This window comes from Triturus cristatus, chromosome 3_2 (genome assembly GCF_964204655.1).
Source record: "Triturus cristatus chromosome 3_2, aTriCri1.1, whole genome shotgun sequence".
Lineage (NCBI taxonomy): Eukaryota > Metazoa > Chordata > Amphibia > Caudata > Salamandridae > Triturus > Triturus cristatus.
Window position 1 is genome coordinate 447,524,140 of NC_140584.1, and position 14,623 is coordinate 447,538,762.

General features: G+C 44.6%; 1 protein-coding gene across 2 annotated transcripts in view; it reads right to left on the reverse strand.

Moving 5' to 3' along the window:
* Positions 1-14,623, reverse strand: part of SAAL1 (serum amyloid A like 1) — a 305,196-nt gene that overhangs the window by 201,260 nt on the left and 89,313 nt on the right. The gene's annotated exons all lie outside the window — the stretch shown is intronic.

The window sequence follows — 14,623 nt, forward strand, 5'->3', positions numbered from 1 at the left end:
CCACACACACTGCAGGTAAATTAGACACATACCAAACAAAACTACGTTTTCTATATCAAAAGTATTCAAAGTATCAAATTCACAAAAAACTCATCTTCAGAGCAATAAACAAGATCAACTCAGTTCTGCCAAAGCCAGGTAGATCATTAGTTTGGAAACCAAGGCACCCCAAGGTTTAACCAAGGATGAGGAATTGTGAATTTATTAGGAGGATTAATGATAACTTCTCTAAAGGCAGTTTCATTCCATCGAATAATGTGCTGTTTGACAAAGTTAGATTTGATGTTTTCTTTATTGTCTGCTGATTTTACAGTTCCAGTTTTGAACCGTATGCATATTTGTCAGGTTTTTTTTTTCCGTCTTCACTTTAACATGTTCCATGTGCATTCTTACCTATACTTTTTTTCTTCAACGAGAGACTAAGGGCATGCCCTCATGTGGGTCCCTTGCTCACAATGCCACAGCAGTGTAGGGTTGCATGTGGTACCTTCTGGAGGGGGTCTCGCCTGGCAGTTAGGGACGGACTGTTTCCATGAGAAGAAAGGTCAGTACTGATTTGCATAAGGTAGGTCTCAGTCTAGAGTGGCACAGAGGGCAAAAAACAATGGGATGAAATGCTACACAGCAACTGAGAGTGGTTACACTATCTGGAAGCATTCCTACTTTCATCTTTTTTGTTTGTTAGAATTAAAAATAGGGAGCATGCTCAACATGGCTGCTGTAGGCTCCTGGTCAGCAGCTCCTAAAATAGAGGGACCAGCCTAGATGATGAGCGGGGAGAACCATGGTCTGAACCACAGTCATAGTAGTCATAGTAGTGAACCCTAATTTGCAAGCCAACTCAAAGCTGGACTTCCTTCAAAAGCAAAAATAACATTTATTGCAGGGACAGATTATTCTTGCTAGACAGTTACCACTGAGCTAATTTTCATTTGTAGGTGGAGTTTCTGAGGCCGCCCTCCTCCAAGCTATTGAGAGGGATAGAGGGGTCAAGCTGCTTGGGGATTGCTTGGGGATTGAGGGGTCAAGTGGCTATGGTCTCATTTGGATGGCTGTGGACTTCTACACAGGTTGTCACAACCCCCTCATGCGCCCTCTGTGTATTGGGCCTAGCGCCAGGGCTCAGATTGTATTACCCCTGTGGCGTTTAATGGCACGCTATGACACCATGACTGATGTTCCCAAAAGCCACTGCGCTTGACTCCCTGCAAGCGTCCCCCAGAATCCCATGAACCAATCAAGTACCTTGCTCCCACTGTTACTAGGGCCTTGGTGTTGTTTTCCATTATGTACGTTTGAGCAAAAACAATACATTTGTTTCCTGGTTAATTGGTTCCATCCGTCATGTTGCATCTGCTCTTCCTGTAAGGTCAAAGAGAGGATACTAACACATGTTTCATTTAAGGGTCGTTGAGAACCTTCCAGACTACCATGTGCTCCACGTAAACAAGCTATATCAGTTAAACCTTGGAGAGGGTATATAAACCACGCCCAACCAGAGTTGGGGCTTAGGCTCACTCCCTGCGGATCAAGCTTTACCCTTCCCACTCACCTGAAGAATCCAGCTGGAGCAAAGAAGCACTCAAGTCTCCTTCAAGTTGAACCAGTGATTCAGATGGCTCCAGCTAGCTTGACACCTCCTTCATCTTTTCCTCTTGCACAGCTACTCCTGTTTCCCTGTGACTGTCTGAGTCAAAGCCTCAAGATCTTCCTACTTCAGACAAGTAGAAGAACAAGGCTACGTATTTGATATCAGGTTAGTGAGCACTAATCCTCCTATAGTAAGCAGGACCGAGTATCAGTGTCTTCATACACTATGGACGTTTCCTCTATGCCCTCTCTGTGATTTCTTCGAATGCTCTTGTGTGTTTATGTTCCGGACCCTTCTTGTAATCTTGGTGCTTGAACTGTGATTGCACAATAACTAAAGTCTTTAGCTCTCTTGTTTCCATAATGAACAGCAGTGCCAAGAGAAAGCACTTCAGAGAGTATGCTATATGTAAGAACCTTGTACCGAGATCTGTGTTCCAAGTTCAATCCTTGGGAGTGCCTGTAACTCCAATCTGTGCTCAGAGTTAAACCTTGGGAGTGCAAGTAACTCCAATCTCTATTTCAAGTTGATTCCTGGTAAGCACCTGAAACTCGAAACTATGATCTTAGTTATTCTGTTCTCATGCCGAGCTGCTGATGAAATCTGCAAGTGTATGTCACTGAAGTCAATGCATGGTCATTGTATTCAGAGGCCTGATATTGTACTGATGGCAACTGCCCTCTCTTTTTATTACCAGAATATCTCAGGAGCGATAAATCCTGTGACGCAGTGTCACACAGCCACTGAGCAGATTCAGTACTGCAAGTCTCTCTTCTTATTTTATCTCCACCCCACTTCGCCCAGGGGCAGTGCTTGGTTTAAGGAGTTTGTTCCTTGAAGCGGCTCAGCCCCGAAGGGGACAGAAGGTCAAGCATCAGCTCCAGTATCGTCTCCGGAGTTGGGACCAGGTGAGTGCATGGCACAAGTAAGGTCAGCAGCAGGGAGGGCAGCAGAGTTTCACCAGGTCTTCCTGCTTGTCCCAAGCCAGGGGGAAATGGCAGCACTCACCTTCATGTTCTATGAGTACCAACAGCATTGAAACCCATGCAAGTCGGGCTCTGTCTCACGGTCATTCAGAGTCTGTGCATTACATAAAACCCCTGACAGAGGTTGCTAGGAAGGGTGCCTCCTGCACATTTCAAAGAATAAAATGGTGCGACTACTGCCTACATATTAACGGTCAGGCACAATGTTAAAGGGTTTGCTGTGGCAGGAAAGAAAACGTGGGGAATTGAACAGTCTCTATTGCCACTGGAGGCAGCATACATCCTCCATCTTGCAGCCACCCATACCTACAAAGAAATACATGGCAGTGATCAACACGTTAAGAGGTAGTGATCACAAAGCAGTTTCAGTGCTCACATGTTTTAATGTACATGATCAATACTGCAAAAAGGATTCATAATATGTTCTAAAACACCCAAAACTTTGAACCCAAAAAGTTCATATCTATTCCAAGCCCCTTTAATTAATTTTCAACGGGAAGTCAGCGAGAATTCTCCCTTGGTGCAGCTACTGAACCCAAATACTTCAAAATTCTGCTACCATTGAGGGGCCTGTGTACAGAGAGTTAAAGGGGGTAACTCCTTTGCATTTACAGGGTGTGGGGATTTAGTCTCCCTGTCTCAGAACACCAAAGAGCATTGTTTGGAGGTTGCTCAGGATATGGGCCCCTACAGATTGTTGCCAAATGAAAATTAAATGCGAGAGACTGAGCAAGGGCCCGTCCAAGATGGCAGCTCCCCGAGTAAGCGCCACAGGTTGGTATCCTTGTCAGGCAGACTTATGCTTCGAAGGACCCAATGTGACACCAGAGTGAGGGAGAAATTTGTCTACATATGAGACTCTCAGCCTTCCTCTGCATTTTAGAGCCAGCCAGGAGCGTAGAAGCTGTAAGTGAGGATCAGTGCTGTCAAGGCACTGCAGCAAGATCATAAAAACAGAAATATATGATTGGGAGAACACCTAAACCATTTACACCTCTAGCTACAGAATATGACATGGTTTGAACCTTTGGAATTACCACCATCTCAAGTACTGTCTGTAAAGGCCATTGGTTTACAACGGCAGTTAACTGCTTTTGAAACCTACTGTAAATTAACCAGGCTTAAAATACTTTAAAAACTCAGATTATAGATATTGAGGGCCATCATTCACCATTTAATAGAGTTTTTATTCCTTTGATTTTTATAAATATTCGGGAATGTTATTTCATAATAAACTACATTTTGACAGACATATTAGGTAGACAACGTGGGTGAAATTATCCCTGATATAATTTCCATTTGGGAGTTGGAAGGTTGAACCATTTCTCAAAGCAAGCTCTGTAAAAGTGTAACTTATTCTGAATTATGGTACGGCTAATATACTATTGTAGGGTTGATTTTAAAACATTTGAGAGTTGGGCTTTTTGACAAGCCCTGGCCCTACCGATGTGTGTGGGCCTAGATGATATTCACCTTGAAACAGGGCAAAGTTCATCTCTTTGTTAAAGAGAGGTGGGTAGCATATGTTTCCCTACATTATATCTAATTTCGGGAATATCAGTTTCTTAAAGTAGTGCCTGCTGGACTTGTGCAAAAGCCACAGCGGTTATGCCCAGAAAATGAGAGGTGGTATTGCTTCTCGAATTGAAAAATTATGATTTACATAATGCAATATAAACGTATTTACCCTATAAATACAAATAAAACGGCCTGGAGACAACCAATTGAGTTCAAATCATTCTATGTGGATAGTCAGTCAGTTATAACCACGAAATCACTTCAACTCACTTTTACAGTTTGAAACGGGAGACTGAAATGCAGACTACCTATTTTTTATTGTCAATCTCATTTTACACAAGTTTGTTCAACATTTCAGCACATGCAATTATCCTGCATGCCTTTATCACGCATTTTGTACAATGCATGCGTTTGTCATGCAGGTAAGTATACATAAAGGAAGTGAAAAAAAATATATATATACATTTTAAACTTGTGGTGGTGGTCACTAGGTAGTTCTAGTTAGGTCTGCTTTTCCACAGACAATAACTTTATCGAAGACAAATCTTCACAAAACTTTCCCAAAATAACGTTATACAGCCGTTACCTAGAAATTTTTGGGGTGATCCTTCAAGCAGAGACCAAGAAAAAAAGGTGGCTCAAAGACTAAAAATCCCCATGCAATGTTCATATACTCTTTTAAGACGGGCTACAGCATAAACTGCTGAATGAAATTACAACACATTCGGCAAGACACTAGATCTTGGTCCGCAGACTGTGCTTTTTGTGATTTGGTGTCAATCCGTTCAGTAGTTTCAGATATTAAGGGTAAAAGAAATATAGAAATTGGACGTTTTTGAAAAAAATAGTGCGTTCCGATTTGTCCAGGGAGCTTAAATTCCATTGGCCATCTGGCTCCTGTGGGAGTCAGACTCCCGCAAGAGCAAGTGCTCTGATTAGATGCCAGCAACATGAGAAAAATGCTGGAGGCAGCCATTACAGGACTCGGGGACTTGGTCCCCTGTACTGAAGTTCTATAAAAATAAAAGATATATGGGGGCAGGTAGAGATATCCTGACCCTCTAAACCTCATGGGGGGGGGACCCAGAGGGACCCCACTCGTGCCAAAAAAGAAAAAAAAAACAATGGCAAAAAACACCACGACCTGCAAGAACCTAACAGTATTTAAAAAAAGAAAGAAAATGACGGCCGGGCTGCATTTATTCATTATATGTCCTGGGGAGCCCAAACACAATTTTAATGGGTAGGCGAGAAGCGCTGCCCCCCTCCCCAAGCCATTAGAGGCACCGGGGAACCCAGGGCCAAGTTTATTAATGGGGAGGGCGGGCTGCCATCCCCCCGCCCAACCATCGAAACACCCCAGGGAGACCACCTCAGTACATGGCCCCCTCGAGTGCCTCGAAAGGTCCTGGGACATAATGGGGAGAGGGTGGCCATGTGGCACCCTGCCGAGCCTGAAAAGGAGCCGATTCCTTCAAGAGAGAGGGGCAGAGCGGCACACTCTGCCTTAGCTATTAATGACCCCATCCCCTGGGACCGGCTCACAGGCTACGTGCCAGGGAGACCGCCCCCAGGGCATAGCAGTTTTCCTGCCCGCAATGGTGAGGGCAGGGAAACCTGTGTTTGCTCTCGCTTGGCAGGAGCATTTTTAAATCTTCCGCCAAGCGGAAGCAAACACCAAAACTTGCTCGCAGCTGGTGGAAACTTCAAAAACGCTCTCCCCTGCTGGGAGCAAACATTAGATCTGTTTCCCTGCCTGCAGTGATGTGGGCAGGGAAACATCTAAATATTGCCATCGCCCACAGGGAGCAGCATTATTAGCTGCTCCCTGGGGACTGGAGCAATGTGGGCTTCCACTGTATGCAGGGAGCTCGCTAGCACCATGGGAACCTTGGGGCTTCCTCCGCTTCCCCCAAGGACAGTGTGGTGGGTGACAACTGTTGCATAGAATGTACACTGTTCTTAGTAGATTTTGTATACTCTGTGGTGTACTTCTCATGAGGGTTTCACTATTTGTAAACAGTGTGGTATAGAATGAACTCTCTCCAAAGAGCAAACACTGTTTACAGTACACAGTTCTCTACTGATAACTTCATTTCTTAATGTAGGTTCGGTGTGCGACAGTGGTTTGATGCAGATAAAAGCTGTCCGTAGTATGGCATTTATTTTGGAATTGGCCTTCACTATTTTGGCTTTCTTTGAACAGATGTTTACAGATTGAACACCGTACTCAATTAGGGATTCCCATATTTCTGTGGTTGGCTTTTATTGTGAACTATTCTGCCGGTTAAGTGTATTTTATATCGTCAATGTTGAACATAATACTTTTTTTCAACACCTGAGGGAGTTGTGTTGCTAGTAATGATGCCTGATCTTCTCCTGAGCTATATTTCACTTACTGTCAGACCTCTAATGCCACAGTAATTTATATCACAATAAGTGTGAACACAAAGCTTGAATTATTTGATATGCCACTAGTGATGTCATAAATGATGTCATAGAACATGTCATGAGTGATGTCATATGCATAGGCAGTGCAAGGCGAAGGCGCATGTTATAGTTAATGCTGCTAACTATAACTGGTGAATTTCTGTGTTTTTTAGTTCAAAACATTAATGTTCACACTGGCGAATTCACCTAACTATAATGTTACTTTAACCTATTTTTTTTGAGTGAGTATATATAAATACATATGTACACACACACACATATACATACACATACATCATATATACACACACTACACACACAAATACTTACCCTAACTTACCATGCGTGGTAATGGCATGCGTGGTAAATTATGCGTGGTAAAGATACTGCTTGGCAATGCCTTTTGTTGTAAAGGCAGTTGTAAGGAAATGTCTCTTTTTGTAGGGTCACCCCAATGTTTTTGACCTGATGCTGCTGGCTTTTCGACTGAGTGCACTAAGGCCTGCTAACCAGATCTCAGTGCCCGTGTCCTGATCTGAAAGTGTGTATGTAGAATTGGGTTATACACAATTGTCATTAACTAACTTACTTTTAAATCCATAGTATATGGTGCTCAGGGCCTATAAGTTAGCGGGTCACCTTAGAGATTGCAGCACTGGTTGTGCCTCCCCAGTGTGTGACCAAGGTAAAACATGTCTGTTAGTTGACCACTGCAGACTGGAAGAGCAGCACAACACTGATGAACTGACTTTGCCATTTAAATTGAGTAAAAACCTGAACAACCCTCTGTAATATGTGTAAGTCACTTAAGGCAAGGTGCAACATGTATTTGACACATTCTGTCAGTAAAACGCCGAACTGTTGTTTTTTTCTATGGAAAGACTTGGTCGCTCCTGTGATGAGTGCAGGGTTACACGCTGACCCGCCAGCTGTACTATCTCCTGAAGGATGTTACCAAACTGATACTACCAAAGTATCAAGCAACTTGTTACATTAAACCCAACTTGATGCTCAAGTCGAAATTATTGTAGCTACTTGCAGTGTGCAAATTTTACAAAGTTGCCGCTTTGTTGCCTTTAGCCTCCTGTGCCCTTAACAGTCGCACATGGGGTTTGTCTCCAAGATCGCTTTCTGCCCTCCTAGGAAGACGAGCAAACAACTCCCAGGAAAGATGACAATAGCACCATGCACAGGAGAGGTGTCATCTTTCCCTGGCAGGAAACGACATGGGTGTTGGCCCAAAAGGAACTCAGACCTCGACTGGACTGGAAGAAAACAAACACAGAAGAGATAATGGACGGAGCACTGACACTTTTCAGACACTCGCCCCCAGTCACAGATCTGGGTTTAATCCATCATCGTTCTTTAGCTCACCTCACCACCTCAGTTCAAATTCAGCTATATGCAAATCAGTCTTGACCCTGTTCCTCATGGGGGAACAGTCCAGCCTGAATTGCCAAGCCAGGTCTTCCCTGGACCAGAAACAAGCATTCTGGGACCGGTTTCGGGGTCACACCCCTCATCAGCTAGGCTAGCTTGAATCCAGTGGCAAAGTGAGCAAGGGACCCACATCTGGGCATACTGTGCCAACTTAGGGTGAACAAAGCAAACACAAAGATAGGATGGATGGAGCACTGAAACTTTTCAGACACTCACCCCCAGTCACAGATCTGGGTTTAGTCCATCATCTACTTGTGTTTGCCTTGGACTGGAAGAAAGACTGAATAAGGACTGCCCTGCTGCACGAAGGAATCCTCGAAAAGAAAATGCACCGACATGGACTGCACCTGCTTAACCTCGTGGCTAGCAAAGGAGAATGGACTATGCCTGCTGTGTCCTGCTTGTGGGAAAGTCATCTCCGGAGCCTAGCTGAAGCAAGAAACTCCAAGGTTCCGTTTGCAGACCTGTTCATAGTACAGGGCCGCAACAGCTGAAGAAGCCTGATGTGACAAGTTGGTAGCCGAGAGCTTCGCATCGCCGCCAACCGCCACTGTGCACTTCCAGAGACCACGACCCAACACTCAGAGTTGCAACTGAATCCGCTGGACCCGGGAGAGTTGTCGGAATGCAGCTTGGTCACCCAGAAGACGAGTCATCACCCAGGAAAGGATTTGGCTGTAACAGCGATACCAGGCGGCTGGCAGCTGGACTTCTACCAGGACCAAGAGGACTTTGAGAGACATTGACCTTTGTGGCCAGGGCTGCCTCACCCCACTTGTGGACCATGGAGTAGCTGCAGAAAGACCCCCATCAACCAATCGCATCCACAGCATCTTTGAGCATCCTGTATCCCTTGCATCACAACTACTTCTACGGAAACCTATCGGAAAGGGACAAAAGTGCCTGGAACTGACTGAAGATTGCTTCCTTTGCTGTAACTGTGTCTGCTAGTTCCCAAGACTGGCTTCCTGTTAGAGTTGGATGCCCAAATTAACTCTGACCGCAATACAACTAGACGTTATTGCTCAAAACGTTTTATAAGAGTGAATTTGCCATTGCTTGTTTGCAGTTAAGTAAAAAGTGCATTTTTACTGTACCTGGTCAAATCTATATCTCCAGAACCCTTCGGTGGATCTTTTTTGTTTTGGTGTCTAAAAATACATAAAAATACAGTCTATTTCTATAAATCGGTGTCAGATTCCTTAAGTGTCTCGAGTATTTCTTCTCAATTGTTTTGGTGCTGTTTAAATGCTTTACACTTGTTCCTTTGTGTAAGCCTTGCTGCTCAGAGCCACAGCTACACAGTGTTAAGCTAGAGGGTTTAACAAACAAAACCTCTAGTCTTAAAGGGGTTGGTAAGTGTATTATATGGTGAGGTTGACAACCACACCATATAATATACCACATTTCCCCACTCATATTACGACTAAGATTAAAAGGTACATACCAACATGCACTACATTTAAAATAAAGGTGTTAATTCTTGCTAGCGCCAATCCTATTTCAAGCGTCTATGACATTATGTTTCAGAAAAGAGAAAATCATTTTTAAAACCTATGCCTGAGTGGGGTAAAGGACCGTGAGCATGGCATTCTATTAGTTAAGCAGCACTCAAAAAAAGTGGCAGTTGTGCTTTCTTAACACTATTTCTAACCGGTTTTTTACTATGCAGTTGTTTTTATTGGAGATTGTTTTGTTTTAGGGATTTAGGAATTTATTTCAATCTATTGTATGTCTATATGGACAAATAAATGTAAAAACGTCTGTTAATGGTGTTGTCTGCAAAGCCGTATTGGCCTGTATTACGTAACACTGCCTAACTTCACCATCAAGAAGAACCTCAATTCACGGGGCAATATTGTAAGCTGTACCGGGCATATACAGCACTCATCACAGACATCTAATTCCATATCCACCCAATTAAACTCCAAGTTACACTAGAAGAAACTATGGCACACAAAGACACACTGGACCAAAGGCCCTCAATGCTACAACACCATCACAAAGTAGTAAGAGAGCTCAATTAAACAAGCATTGAAAATGCAATAGGTCTCGCCTTCGATTAAGTTAACCCCTTGCATGCTCATGACGGAACCACTCCGTCATGAGCCACGGGCGCCGTGTGCTCATGGCGGAGGGGTTCCGTCATGCTGCGGCCGTTGGCGGCCGCTCCGCCCACGCGGCGCTGTTTCCCCGCCTGTGCGGGCGATCAGTGCAAGTGGGTGGAGTCATGACGGAACCACGCCGTCATGAGCACAGCTCGCCCGTGACTCATGACGGCGTGGTTCCGTCATGAGCATGGCAGCGCCGCGCTCACCCCAAACCCCCCCAGCGCTGCGGCGGAATTCGCGCCGCAGCGAAGGGGTTAAAGCCATTTGCTTTGCTAATGGTATTGTATAGCAAAGCAACTGGCTTTAACTTAATGAAAGGCGAGACCTATTGCATTTTTAATGCTTGTTATATGGGAGTGTGTCTTTTTCACCTCAAAGCCAGTCTTGCAGCGGCATTCTGTAATAGATAAAGATGGTAAATAAGATGTGTCAGTGCCCTTACCCGAAAGGCATTACAGTAGACCATCTGTGAGATGATGAGAGCTTGGACCATGTCTCCTCTTGCTGATTTACAGATGAAAGGGAGAATTATTTGATTACATTAAGCGAGCGAGCAGGAAAGAGTGAGGAAACGAGTGAGAATATTAGGGAGAGGTGAGAGACAATTCAAAAAGGGTTACAGGGGTTTGAGGGAGAGAAGAGAAGAACAACAAGAAGTAAGGAAAAGAGCTAGTGAAACAGAAAGATGAAGGTGGAACGAAGGAAGAAGTGAAAGATGCAAGGAGGGTGCTGAATTAAGGAGAAGATGGAGGATAAAGAAAGGATAAAAAGTTAAAAAGGTTGAGGAGAAATGGGATTGAGACAGTAGGAGGGGGAGATGAAAGCAGGGCACTGAAGGGGTGGATGGAAGCAAAAGCAGAGAGCAGGGAAGAGACAATGAGGTAGAGAAGTATGAAAGCAAAGCAAAGGATGGAGCGAGGAGGCATGAGAAAGAGTAATAGTAGTGTCCTGGTCTGTAAAAAGGAAAGAGAAGATAGTGCCTCAAACACACTTATTTGGCTTCCTTGTGTGTAAGACAAGGAGACAACATGGGAAATGAAAAGTCTGCCCCACCCATATACCTGCTCCGCCTTTACTCACAAGAGAATATGCAACCTGTATAAATGTAAATTACTCTGTGTGCGTTTTGCTCTCTCACTCGTTTGCCTTTAATTGCAGCCACCTAAAATGTCTGTTGCTTTTTATCGTGTCATCACGCAAAGCATGTTAGGATTGCTACTCACTCAAAGAAACTCCAAACTATTTAAATTACGAGTGATGTTGTCACGGATTCAGTCTGTTGCCAAGGCGTAGAAGAGCTCAGGAGGACAAGAGTCGGTGTAATTACCCATTGGAATGCAACGCAATAGATACTAAAGCTTCCCTTGCTTGACAGCACCATGGGAAGCAGGAAGTGGCGCACGGCGCCTCGAATGGCGCAGAAGCGCTGCAGGCTTCTCTGCATTCCTCTGATGTGCACAGTCCTCATGTGTGGCAGCCTGAACTGCTGCTTCGTTATCCGTCTCCGACAGGAGCATGACTTTCGTTTATTTCGAGAAGGCGAGCAAAGCTCACGCGGTTTCTGTAAGCGGCCACTAAGAAATGAGCAACTTACGTAAATCTCTATCATGGCCATCTGTCTCCATGACGCACCCCACCCAAGCGGTGACCAATATCCATCAGGGACACATATCCCACCTTCCACCAAAGCCCACCACCCTCATGGCCGAGCTACCTCGAGGCCACCCCTTACCCCTTTTACATCCTACTCCCTCTGTGAGATCCCTCAGTTCATGAGCCCGTCCCTCCATGGCCTACCCCCTTCATTGTCCATCTGACTCCGTAGACCCCGCCCTCCTACTAAAGCCCCCCTTTACAGCTCACAGTCTGCGGCCACTCACCTTCCATATCACGCCGAGGTACATTTGTCACCTGTCACCCTTTCCCGGCCTCTCACTCCTGTTTTTCCGGGCTGCAGGCTCTGTGTCCCATTTTTAAGAGAGTATGGAAAGTTCTTTGATTGAAGGAGGTGTAGATGATATGGAGGAGAGGTTGGAAGGACATCTCCATGGAGGAATTTCATAATGGGTGGTAGAATGCCGTCTTCACATGTGGTAGTCTTGAGAGGTTTCAGGCGGTGTACATGTTCATTGGGCGATAAGAGGTAGCAGGTATACCACTAGTAGCACAGTGGGGATGATGGGCAGTATGTTTGTCTGTTTGATGTGGTCAGTGTGGGTTCAACTTTTATCTTCCTTGTGAAGAAGTGAGGAGTGGTGCCCCATTTATTGACAGTTGTGTCAGTGAAACTTCACAGGAGGATATTTAAGTTTCATTAACACACACAAAACTCAACTTCTCCAAAGCATAGAGACTGTAATGGTCCGAGGTGTGGTGTTCATAGCTTGTCTTAGTGTGAATAACACATGGAAAACAGAACAATCAAAGGAAACCATTTCATGTCAGAAGAGTGGATTTTGGTTGTTAAAACACGTATTATTAGACTTGGCACTCCTAGCAGGAATAAATAAATGCCTCCCAATTGCTAACACAAACAGTTCATAAAAAAGACTATTGATATATGCGAACTACAGCAAGTAAATTACTGTCCAAAGAAAGCGTCACCAGCGCATAAATGGTTTTAGAGTTATAGGCCAAGTAGGCCATGAAATTTTTAAAAAAATGAAAAAAACTAGACTGATGCGTTTTTGTACCCACAACTTCATTAGCTATACAACCATTCCTAAGGCTAATACACCACGAATCCTGTAAGCATATTGCTTATTTACATGATATTAAAACACCTTCCGCGTTTTGTACCATTCTGCGCTGCTACCTAACAGAAGCACGAGCTTGCACGCTTAACTTTTTGTAACTCCGACAAGGTTTCCAAATAGGACATTGTTGTGGACTAGGGGAAACACAACCACTTGCTTCACTAGAGCTCTAATGACGAATAACAACAGGGCTGAGGTCAAGATGTCAGTCTTCCGGTTTTCACTGAGATGTCCCAACCAACTAATCACCACTCGCCTCTGCTAACAAATGCTGAAATACTAGAGAAAATTAAAAGCAACTTGCTCGCTGTCAATTGCAAGTGAATGTACGTGAAAGTACATAGTGAAATAAGAACAGTCCTCAACCAGCCATTACACTCAATGTGCGTCAATGACAGAAAGACATAACGGTCAGTAATATGGGCAGAGAAAATATAACGCGTGTAATTATTGCAAACATATTCATGAATTTTCAAGATGTACTTTTTCACTATGTTAGAACATGCCTAATACTCTGTATAAATGTATTGGCTCTTATGTGCACAAGAAAAAGTTAGTTGTAAGTTTTGTTTCATTGTTGTTGCAGAATCAAATCAGCAAAATGCAAAATGCAATTCTACATCGCAGTTAAAAGAAGATGCCGTCCAGTCGGTTAACACAGAAAGCAAAAATGCGATAGTTACTTCAATATTAAGGCTAGTACAACAATGCATTACACCGGGTTTCGTTGGTGAACGACCATGTGATACAAGCCGGCCAGTCGGGTGACTTTATTAAGACTCCTTGTTTTTATACAGGAAGCCTGTGAGTTTCACTCACCTCTGGTAAATCCGCAGTGTCCGAAGGGCTGCTAGTACCAGCTTGGGACACCAACATGTCCAGTCCCATAAAGTGCGGCTTCACCATGGCCCCCGGCGTCTATACACTACAAGCCTTTCTGACCCTAACCAGGAACAGGTGAACACCATCGGCCTAGCAACGCCCCTCAACCCTCAAAGCCAACCCCCGTCTCGCTGATTGGCGGGTCCTGATTTCGAAAGCTAACATAAGGCTCCGTACTTCATTGGCTGGAACAAGAGCGGGGATGGTGGAAGCGAAGACATTGTTTTACGTCAGCATCATCAGGCATTGGAAACGCCCGTAGATTTTAAACTTTAGTGCAACGAGCACTGAGCAGGCCTTTCCTCAAGAAAAATAAGTAAATTAACGGAGCGCGGTGTACCTGAAGCGGGTGCCGCGCTCCGAAATACAGTAAACAAGAAACGCCCGTACATTTTAAACTTTAGTGCAAGGAGCACTGAGCAGGCCTTTCCTAGAGGAAAATAAGTAAATAAACGGAGCACGGTTTGCCTGAAGCGGGCGCCGTGCTCCGAAATACAGTAAACAACTGTGTCGGTTTGACTGCCCTTCAACAAAAAGCTGTTGGCGTTGTGTGGAAAACATAGTGCGCCCCAGCTAATGAAGCAGAGTGTCACGCCGCAAGTGAGAGATCGAATCCCGGTGGGCGGGGCCAAAAGGAGACAAGGCGGCAACAAGGAAGGACTAAGAAGCCTCCTTTACAATGAAAAGCCTACTTTTGCATGGTACATGACGCAAACCAATTCAAAAGGTGGGCTGGGCTTCAAATCCGCCTCCGAGAACTTTGGATTCTGTATTGATTCCAAGAAGCTCTCGTATGACGAGAGCAGCGCATGCGCGCTACTTTCGCCAGCCGAGACCTAAAAAACATAATTGGACACCACTGAAACTATACAAATCTGGCCTTCTGAATCACTACAGCTCTTGGAACTG